Here is an 11,074-nt window from a genome sequence, read left to right on the forward strand (position 1 = left end):
GATTATGTACTTGCCAGGCAGGGAGGCCTATGTGGAGTCTTGAACTTGACAGGGAATGCCTGTTGCTTTAACATTTCAGATAATGGTGAGGCAATCCGTGTGTTGGCCACAAAGATGGAGAATATAGCACATGTCCCAGTACAAACATGGGAAGGATGGGATATGGGATGGCTCACCAATTGGTTACCTAATGTCACAGGACTCAAAGGGATACTATTGTCTTGCTTGTTTTTCTTGACAGTAGTGGTAATGGTTTTGTGTATGATGCCATGTATCATTTCATGTTTTAGAAGTACAATTAGCAAGATGGTTTCAAATGAAACTCTACCTCATATCATGGCCCTATACAGAGCTTTACCTCAGGAATATGATGAAGGTCAAGCTATCAAGGACACTTGGGATGAAGGTCCTTGAGCTTGAAAGGGGGGAATGAGGCATCTAGTCATAAGCCTGCATTTTTTATCAAAGCTTATATATTTTATCAAGGCTTGTATTTAAAAATGAGCTTAAAAAAAGGATTTTCAAATGTTTCATGCCAGGCAGAAAGAACCTTGGCAAGAGGTTTTTCTCCTAAGACAAGGGGGGCCCCATTGATTTATAGTAGAAAAACAATTCTCAAAGTCATAAAAAAGGGAGAATTACATATGCTGCCCCAAGGCTGAAAAAACACAATTAAAGGCAAGGGTAAATAGTAAAATAATACCAATGTCCCTCTCAGTAAAATGAGCCAGATCTTCTTTCCAAGGTTGAAAGGCCAAGAGCAGTGAAAAAGGCAACTGGCTTGGCTAGAAGAAAAGAGAGCATTTTTGGGAAATTTTCTAAAGCTGTTGGGAAGAGCTAATGGGAGAAGCATCTAGCTGGCTGGGAAAGGAGGGGGAAAGGGGGGAGGTGTAAACTGAAGAGGCTTCTTTTTAAAAGCTGTTTTTTACTGAGTTCCTTTTTACTTTACAAAGGCTTTATTCTTTTAAAAGGCTACCTATGATAAGTGAATGAAATATATTAGCTTAAATATATTGGCTTAAATGTAATTATGCAAAGGATTTAAGGAATGCTAGATTCTTATTTCATATGGTTGTAAGAGTTGTATTTATCCTGAAATTAAGTCAGCCACCAGCCTAGCCCCCCTGCTAGACAGAAGACGCCATCCAAGCACTCTTGATATATATGGTTGTCAGGCATTTGTTTAGAAACTTTCAAATGAAGGAAATCTTTCAATATTGATGTGAAACTCAAGATCCTTGACATCTGTTGAACATAAAAATGTAAGATTAAACATTTGTTTTAGAAGGCAATAGGGCAAGGAGGGCAAGAGGTGAGCTGGTAATTAAGATTCCATGTAAGATATATTATTACTTATTTGTCACATATATAGCTCTTTGTCTCCCTTATAAGGGCAAGGAAGTGGGTGTATCTTTTGTGGGTGTATCTTTTGTGATTGGTTCTACCAAACAGCCAATAGGAATTTCAACCAGGCTGATTGGACAGAGGCAGCCACAGGAGGAGCAAAGGGGGCTGGATTAAGGGAATATAAGTGCTGGCCAGGATGGCAAGAGAGCAGGCCAGAGCTTGGTAACCATATACCACTGAGCCTCTCATTTATTTGTCTGACAAATAAATTATTATTTTAATTTCTCTATTGCTGCGTTGAATATTTCATTCCAGCTAAGCGTTAACCACAAGCAGGGTGCTACATTCCTACTTCACACAAGCAACTTAAATAGCAACACTTCTTCACAAGACTGATTTCATTTCTAATTAAGAGGTTGCATTTCAGTGGACTAAAATAGGTTTTGGTAAAGCTCAACATCTTTTAAATGTTGAATTAATGTTGTCAGAAATATGTTATCTGAGCTTACTCCCAGAAAACTGTGTATAGGCTTGATATTTTGCTGTTGCTGATAAATTGAATATTAAGCTATGAACAGCTTCCCTTTGATGCGTGTGCATGTGCAAAAACAATAGATCAACACAGCTGCTTGATTTTTGGACTTTCCCTGGAGATGTGGTGATAGGGAATATGAAGATGAGCTCCTACATGCTCAGATTTACCAGCACGGCACTGCTTATAGGTGTTCCGGAAGCTGGTTACAATATCCCTGTCTTCCTTATTATCCTCATCTATGTATCATCTATAGAGCAATACACTGTGTGCTTTCAAAGTGCTGATGAAGCTTTCAGCAGTGATTGGCTGAACTGCTTGATGCACTCCCTTGCATTTTTCATAATCTGCAAATACAGCATAGATGAACAAATGGGATTTGCCCTGAACCCCACCCTAGATCTCCCTTAAGCTGCTACCCTGCACCCTCCTAATGATGGTAGCATGAAAAGAGTCCCCCAGATGTGCATTATGCAATGCCTGCATGCTGCCCCTTCAGACAAAAATACAATTGGTAATGTCAGATATAAAAGCCCTGAAATCCCACCGCTTAGACACACACTCCCTCCTGTGCTGTTACTCTCCCCCCAACACACATCCTTGTGTGTCACTGGGATGTCATGCTTCTATCTTCCAGCAATTCCATAACATAGTAGAAGGCATATTCTGACTGATGTTTTGATGTCTCTTTATGAAAGAAATAAAACTCCTTTTTTTAAAAAAAAGCAAGCCGCAAAACCCCAAAGCAAGCCTCCTAATCTTGCCCACACATCCTTCCTTCTGTTCCCCAGAGAGTGTCCCTGGGAGAATCCATACACAAAAATAGACAGCAAAGCTTCAAATCCCACTTCTAAGACTGGCTTGGCTGCCAGTATTTAATGATCACTACCTCTGCCACCATGGAAATTGAATGACTCATCAGTTTATCTTTGCAGGTAGCACCAAATTCAAAAGTCTTCCTGAGATCAGTAAAGTTTCCTACTGGTTTCAGCAATAACAAAATCTGGGGATGCATAACAAGCAAGAGGCTTATGAAACTCCTTCTGTGTTACAAAGTACTTGTTCTCAGTGAGCAATATAATCAATAGACCGAGTTTAGAGTCTATTCCGCTTCGTTTTGAAGGTTGCTCTATTTCAAATTCATCTTAGATTTTTCCAAAGCCTGTTTTAATTTCAGCACCTTAGCATAACTCGGCTATTTGTGACTGTGTCAGTTAAGCCCTTGTGGCTGAGTTTTGCAGAGAGAAAGGAGATGAGGAACTCAAGTCTCAGCTGTCCCTTAAGAGTGGGGTTTAACTAAGGATTTAACTACTGGGGAGGGCCATAGCTCATTGGTAGAGCACATTCTTTGCATGCAAAAGGTCCCAGGTTCGCTTTGCTTCAGGCTGAGTCTCAATTTGGTTTTCTGAAACATCAGGTGTCTGTCCGCTACGCAAGTCAGTAGAAACTGTCCTGTCTTCATGGGTGTATAAGGGAAGAAATAAAATATGCACCCCATATAAAGCCACTAAGGTGGGCAGCAAGGACTCTGATACCTCAGTGGTGTTTGGTGCCTCATTGGTCCTTGGTAGAAGGTAGACTTATCCTTCCACCAGCCACTTTGGGGGGGTACAGTCCCTCTCCCACCTTGTGCAAGGTGATCAAATGATTTCTAGTTCCTTATGGACATTAAACTGTGTAGATCTTCAAAGCCTGAGTAGCCAGTGAGCAGCCATTTAATTTAATAATTGCTCAGTGTTGCTTTTACATGTTTCTATGTTGCTGTATACTGCCTCAATATTTTGCACTAAATAAAATATAATTTATAAAAACCTTATGAAGCCATTGGTTTTCCATTTCATAGAATCATAGAATTATAGATTTGAACGAGACCCCAAGGGTCATCTAGTGCAACCCCCTGCAATGCAGGAATCTCAGCTGAAGCAGCCAATCTCTTCTTAGAAACCTTCAATGAAGGAGAGATCCCAGCCTCCCAAGGGAGTCCGTTCTACTGTCAAACAGTGTCATGAGACAAAGGTTTTTGAGAGCAGAAGCAGTAATGCCTACAAGGCATACACAATCATTCAAACCTGCTAACTGCTAACTGTTAACAGCAAACCATAGCCATAATAGCTTTCGAAGGCATCATTTTCCATTCATTGTTTCCATTCTGCTGCAGTTTGTCTTCCACCAAGACCTATGCCATTTGTCCCACTGTCTGCTGTGATGAATGTATGCAATTTCATAGTTAATCCATAAATTATGTTACCGCATTATTCCTTCTCATTCATTTTAAAACACAATGTGAATGCTGGGAAAACATAATAAATTATGTCGCATTTGTGGATGGAAAGCAACAGCAACAGCAAATACTGATTGCATTCTCTGGCTATCTATTACAGATGTGGGATAAAGAAGCAAACATTGGACATTTCCACTCTGACATCCCTTTTCTTTATGATTCTCCATTGTGTATTCTGTCATTTTTGAGCCAAACATTTTGCCTTAGCAGGTGGAGTGTGCGAGACAGCAGGCTGTGTTCTGCCTGGTGCCTTAGTGTCTACGAGCATTGACTTGTGTGCATATGTGCTAGGGACAAAATATTTATTTACTCCCCTACAACAGATTTCTGTACCAATGACACAGAGGAAGGTCCTGAGTCTTGAACACTAACAATGGTTTAACAAGGCATCTCAAAATAGGTTTGAAATGAAGATAGTGATTTACAGAGACCAGGAAACAAATAAAAATAAAAATAGACACTGTGCCTGGTAAACAGAGATGGCTGGAGTGCATAGCCTTCATACAAGGCCCCATAAAAATATTCTGGCTGCTATAGCATCATTCAAAAAGGCAGCAGGGGAGGGGATATCCACTTCACAATAAACATGTTGCCATAGACTGTTTCCAGCTACAGCATTCGGTGGGTAATCATAAATACACACATACCCACTTTGGGATTGTGTGTCCAACAGCAAAGGTCAATGCCGTCAGAAAATAACTTGTGCCATGTTTTTCTAGAGATTGATCTCTTGGCATATGGGAAAATAAAACTGCACAGACCGAGAGAAGCAAAGGAGGAGGAAGGAGGGGAAGGAGGAGAAAATCCAAAGTAAATGGATTTAAATACAAAATTAAAATTTAAAATAAAATTTAAAAAGAATAAAATAAAAACAGCAGTCTCACATTACATTAGCCGCAAGTCCACTCACCTTTTCTGGTGGGCTGCATTGCAGCCAGGCAGCCTGGACTCTGCAGTGATCTGGCAGGGGCTGGAGAGTTGACACCCCCTTCCATGTTGTCCTGGCCACATCGCTGGTGTTGGGCGATGGCCCTCCTCTCTTGCCCTGTCACCAGATCTGGTTGGATCTCCTGTGTTATTCTGCAGGCTGCATTCACTCAGATAACCAATAAAGTCACCAATAAAGTTGTGGCCTATTTGAACCCATAAACCAAAATGCTTGTGCCCTTGTGTTTATTATCCATTAGGGAACTGTGGGTTATGGGTCGTTGGCATGCAATCCATCTGTACCCTGTAGCTTTTAATGAAATATTCTTCCTTGATTCTCTTTTTTCTCAAATCAGCTTCCATGTGATTCAGAAATGGAAACCACAGTTCCGTGGTGGTGTGAACAGTTCAGACAGCTTTTGCCCACAGGTGGATGAAAACGTCGCTGAATTGGATTTCAGCAGAGGTACAGACAGGTGCTGTTATCCTCGCCCCTGTTCTGGTGTGGAAAAGTGACTTGGAAATGGGGGGGGGGGGGATGTTGAAGCATTGCAAGCTGCTAATGTGAAACATACCCTAAGTCAATCTCAATTTAAGCCTGTGTTAATGGGTGAACTTTCAAAAGGAGAGGTGGGTTGTTTTTAGTTAATGTTGCCTGTGTTATTCCTCAGCACATTTAATGGAGGTGAAGGGTCAGGTTTGTTAACACAAAAGGCCAGGGATTTGCTCCCATTTTCCAATTTCATAGTTACAATGCCGATTGATGTAAGGTAATAAATCCCCTAGAATCTTTTGACATTTGCTACATTATACAGTACTTAATCCTCCTTCAGGCTCCCTTACTATTTCCCCCAGAAGCTATTTTCCTGCTAGTGCAGTCCAAGACTTGAAAAGTCAGCTCAACCACCCAGGTGTTACAACTCGATAATGGATGGGTGATGTGCTATAATAAATAAACAAACACTTCAGAATTCTATTTCCTTTACAGTTAAGGCCAAGACATCTATATAAAGACCTTTGGATCCAGCAGATTGGTTCACAAATGTAAGTATCACAATTACCCAATAACTTGTGCAATAGGCAGAAGGTTGTAATGCGGTGCAAATATTTCAAAACACATCCTAGCTACTGCGGGGGGGGGGGGGTGTCTGAAAGCAATACCCTTTCCTATAATCTTTCAGCTATCAAGGTATGAAATCTGCCTGTAACAAGAACAGCAAATGGCCAAGCACAGAGTACACCAGGACCCATGTGAGACAGAAAATTGAAACGGAATCCAATACAACCTCAGAATGGGTGATGGAAGATTTGCAGTGGCAGCCAGGAAGGTGATTCTTCAAATGAGTCAAGTTACACATGCATGTGACACCTTTCATGCATTGAACAATCTTGAAATTAGCAGAGGATTTTTTTTCCATCCCTAAGAACATAAAAAGAACCTGCTGGATCAGGTGAAAGGCCTATCTAGTCCAGCATCCTATTCTCACAGTCAACAAACAAATGCCAATGGGAAGGGTGAAAGGACCTGAGCCCAACAGCACTCTCTTCATTTGTGATACCCAGCAACTGGCACCAGTTGCTACCCGGAAAGTGTGTAAGAGGGTAGGACACTAATAGACATAACCAGAGAGGCTGAAGCTGATGGAAATGAGCTCACACAGAAAATTCCCAAACTTGATGGGTCACAGCTCAGACCTTCATGGGTACATTGCCCTGAACTTGAGTAACCAAATGTTTTGATAGGACCTCATTGATCCAACACCACAGGTGGAAGCACACCAGGTGGGAGACTCTGGAAAAAAGGCCAAGTGTCCATCTTCAAGGTAAAGTGATGTTCATTTAAGAATCTTAATTTAGCAACAAAGAGTTAATCCTGGTATAGCTTGTCTGGGGTTCTATCTGCTCTCAACATTTGTTGGAGGAAGTTGCTCACCCAGAGCTATATGTGATCCTGTATTTAGCACATTCCTATGTTCTGTGACCTGAATGTTGATGAAAATCCAACACTGAGAGCAACAACAAAAGGGACTTCTAGGAATTGAGAAGCCTGGTGATCCCATTTCCCCTGTACCTTAACAGATCAGAAGTTCTCATACAGAGCTTTTGTGAGAATAATTGAGATAATGAAAGGTTGATACAGGTTCTGAACACTATTCACACCAAATTGCTTGATTACCTGGTTTAAAAGAACTGAAGTATAAATCCTGAGCCCACTGACGGCCACACTTGTGGTAGTTGCTGAATTCTGAATATCACTGGAGCTTGTTGGCCAAGCTTTGTGGTACTTTGAGTCTAGTGCGAGAAACATTTGAATGACAAGCGAACACTGGTCTGAAATGGTGTAGCACAATAGCTAAGAAGCTGAGGAGGTCCTTATTTTTAATTAAACCTCTCGCCAGGATTGAATTTACAAAACTGGATAAAGCAAATTACCCTTGCTTACCCTCAATTCTACCACTCCTGCAGTATAGCTAAAATTATTGTGACCTACCCTATGGGATAGTTGTAAAGATTGCAACATAAACAAATATACATGGATTGCTGTGAACACTAATCACAAAATATAAATGTTTGATGGAATTCACATTTGTTTTATTTTTCTTTACTATATTTTTGCCTGCCTTTGATTTGAACTCTAATCTCTGCAGTTCCTGTGGTTGATCAAGCACACAGTCCTGTTTGTTCAAAAATAGCTTGCTGGTTTGGTTGTTCTTGCAGATTTTGTGCAGATTATTGCCTGTCACGTAAGTACTAAATCAACACTTTCCCATCTTTTATTGTTTTAACACAGCAGTTTATGCTGATTTTATTATTTCCCCCCCTCTTGGATCAATATGAATTCATTCTTGATGGAGAAAATGAGTCATGTCACAAGGTTTCTGTCAGCTAATGACGTTGTCAAGCTCTGAACAATGCCTTTCTTCATACATGGAGTGAGCCATTGAATATCCTTAAATAGACTATTTGAAGTACAGTGGTACCTCGGTTTATGAACTTAATCCGTTCTGGAAGTCCATTCTTCAACCAAAACCGTTCTTAAACCGAGGTGCACTTTCCCTAATGAGGCCTCCTGCCACTGGTGCTCTTCCACTGTTCAGCTTCCGTTCTTAGACTGAGGTAAAGTTTGCAAACCAGGAGTTTGCACTTCCAGTTTTGTAGGGTTCATAAACCGGGTTGTTTGTAATCAGGGCTGTTCTTAAACTGAGGTACCACTGTATACTCAAGTGTGAACTGTACAGGCCTTAGTCTTAATCGAAGGGGTGGTTGCAAGCCTTTGCCTGTCCCTTTAAGGAAACAAGGTATCCCATTAAATGAATCCTTTAAGAGATTCTCCTGTTTGGACATCCAGTTGGGGTCTGGGGCCACAGCTCTCCTTTTAGGCAATCTCTGTGTGGAGTTCTTCTTTGATGTATGTCATAGGTCTCCCTAACCATTGAATTTAACCCCTGGGAGAATCAACCAGCAGATGGGCTGGTTGATACAAGTTATGCCCAATACCTAATCCAAAGACACTTATATATGTAATCAATGACACTGGAGCCTAATTTGCACCAAAAGAAGGTTGCATGGTCATATATTCCCTATTGCGTGGACACAAGTCACGGCACCTGGCACGCAAGGGATATTCCTATTCTGTGAGCAGTTCCCATGCTGTGTTGGCTACAACCCTATGCATTTAAATAGTCTGGGAGAAATTTTCTAATGCAGATTAATGCAGAAATGGAATGTAATCGAATTATGTGCAAAATGTACCAAAATAATGTGAAATCAGAATAGCATCATCCAGCCCTGTTTTGCTTTTGTGGCTCCAAATTTGCTCCTCTGCCTCTTCAACCTCTTTGGTATCTCAGGATATCAGGCACTTTTTGGGGGGTGGGGAATACTTACATTTAAAATATTTCTTCTAGCAATAACTGTACAAATAAGACCCATTTTATTGGCTTATTTTAATGTTTTGCCTTTATAATTTTTCTAGAATACCCTTTATAGAAAGAGGCTGTCCATGCAAAGACTCAAAGGTCAAATAAGTCTCTGATGTGTTCTTTTATTGTACTTTCTGCCTTTAATCAGGAGGTTAGAGAATGCATAATTTAGCACATTATGAGCCAGTTTCTCAGCTGATCTTCAGTATTTTCCTTGAGAGGAACCACTGCATTATTTCTGAGCAGGTGGTCAAATCTCTGAAATCTGCCATGCTTTGCCTTAGGTGTGCTAGGATTGTTAGTTCTTAGCTAGAAAGAAAGAAAGAAAAAGAAAGAAAGAAAGAAGAGTTTTCTTGAGTCTGTTTTTTTACACTTTGTTGTATTTTGTCTTATTGAACAGCTGACCAAAAACACCTGACTGAATGACTGACTAGTTAGTTAATTAATTGCATTAGTCAATTAACTGATAAAATATTTATAAAACTGAAAAAGAGCTCTCCCTTGCTAGATCTGGGCAACTTATTATTACTGCTTTGGGGTTAATCAAAATTATGGAAAATCCTTTTTATAAAACACTTCTGCAGCAAATTCTAATTTGCTTTTCCTGTTTGGGCAACAAGGTACCGATAACAGAACTGCTAAATTGCTCCCTGGTGTTAATGTCTCAATGGCCTTTTCACCTGCAGATCTATCATGTTATTCTTTATAAAATAATGTATACACTGTCCTCTTTCCTTTTTCAGACATGCTAAATTGTTTTGTGTCATTCGCAGGCATATTTCATGATTACATTATCAAACTGTTGATGCCTTTGGAGGAATCCCAAAGCCATGAAAAAGCACACAGAGATGTTCCTTTCCTCTCTCTTTTTTTTAAACTGGTTATGTCAAGTGGTTAATACTGCTGTTACTCAGATAGCATAAAAGCACATATTGTATGAAGCACATATTGCATATGATTGAAAAGTGTAATGTTTTTATCTTGGTTTGCAAACTATCAGGAGAGAATATTAATAAATGGGCATATTGGTCTTTTAGAAAACAACAAGGATGAAAAAGGCTGAGAGTCTCTCTCTCTCTCTCTCTCTCTCTCTCTCTCTCTCTCTCTCTCTCTCTCTCTCTCTCTGCTTGAAGCTAAGCAAAAAGAATGGGTCCAGCATTTCACTAGAGCCTACTTGGAGCCTTGCCAGATTAATACTGGGAAACTGAGTTTGCTATGCAGTAAATCTTTTAGGGGAAATTTATAGGGTCTTATTTCATTCTTCTGGGATTTCAATTGGCACATATCAGCTTGTCAGCAGAAAAGGAGTTTGGGTTACCTGTGTGATTACCCCACCTTACCCCAGAAATCACAACTGTAAGGTAGAAAACCAAACAAAAAGCAAATGCCTAACTTTTTTATATCAAGGTTTGGCATGAAGAAAAGAAAAGAAAAACCTTAGGCAGGGCAAAAAAGCAAGCTGTGGCAATTTCAGACAGGAAGATGACGCCAAACCAAGAAAGCTTTACTGACAGGGAGAGAGAAAAGAGAATGGAATTCCAGGTGCTGGGAGAGCAGTTCTTTCAGACCCAACAAACCTCATAAACATTCTTTTTTGAGAGCACTATAAATATGAGAAATATGGTGTGTCATCGTTTCCCCCCCCCAAAAAAAAAAAACCCCAACAACCCCAGAGAGCATTAACGTTAACAATGAACAATACCTTAATGGTCCAAAGCAGAATCCTACTAGAAAAATAAAATCCTGTAACACCTTAATTTAAATGAAGCCTTCTGAGGAATGGTTGAGGAAATTGGATATGAGTCTGGGAAAGAGGAGGCTGAGAGGAGACATGATTGCCATCTTCACATGGAAGAGGGAACAAGCTTGTTTTCTCCTGCTCTGAAGGGTAGGGCCCAAACCAATGGCTTCAAGTTACAAGAAAGGAGATTCCAACGAAACATCAGGAAGAACTACCTTACAGGAAGAGCTGTTTGACAGGTGGTGAACTCTCCTTCATTGGGGTTCTTCAGCAGAGGTTGAATGGTCATCTGTCATGGATGTCTTCATTGAGATTCCTGCACT

At 40.4% G+C, this 11,074-nt stretch overlaps 1 long non-coding RNA gene across 1 annotated transcript; it reads left to right on the forward strand.

Annotated features, from left to right (window-relative positions):
* Window positions 1–6,074: 6,074 nt before the first annotated feature.
* On the forward strand, window positions 6,075–10,025 carry LOC310837093. Its single transcript, XR_014560428.1, has 3 exons — window positions 6,075–6,131; window positions 7,736–7,831; window positions 9,784–10,025. It is a non-coding gene; the product is annotated as an uncharacterized lncRNA (long non-coding RNA).
* Window positions 10,026–11,074: the final 1,049 nt, after the last annotated feature.

This window comes from Podarcis gaigeae (assembly GCF_964106915.1).
Source record: "Podarcis gaigeae genome assembly, chromosome: Z".
NCBI classification, from domain to species: Eukaryota; Metazoa; Chordata; class Lepidosauria; order Squamata; family Lacertidae; genus Podarcis; species Podarcis gaigeae.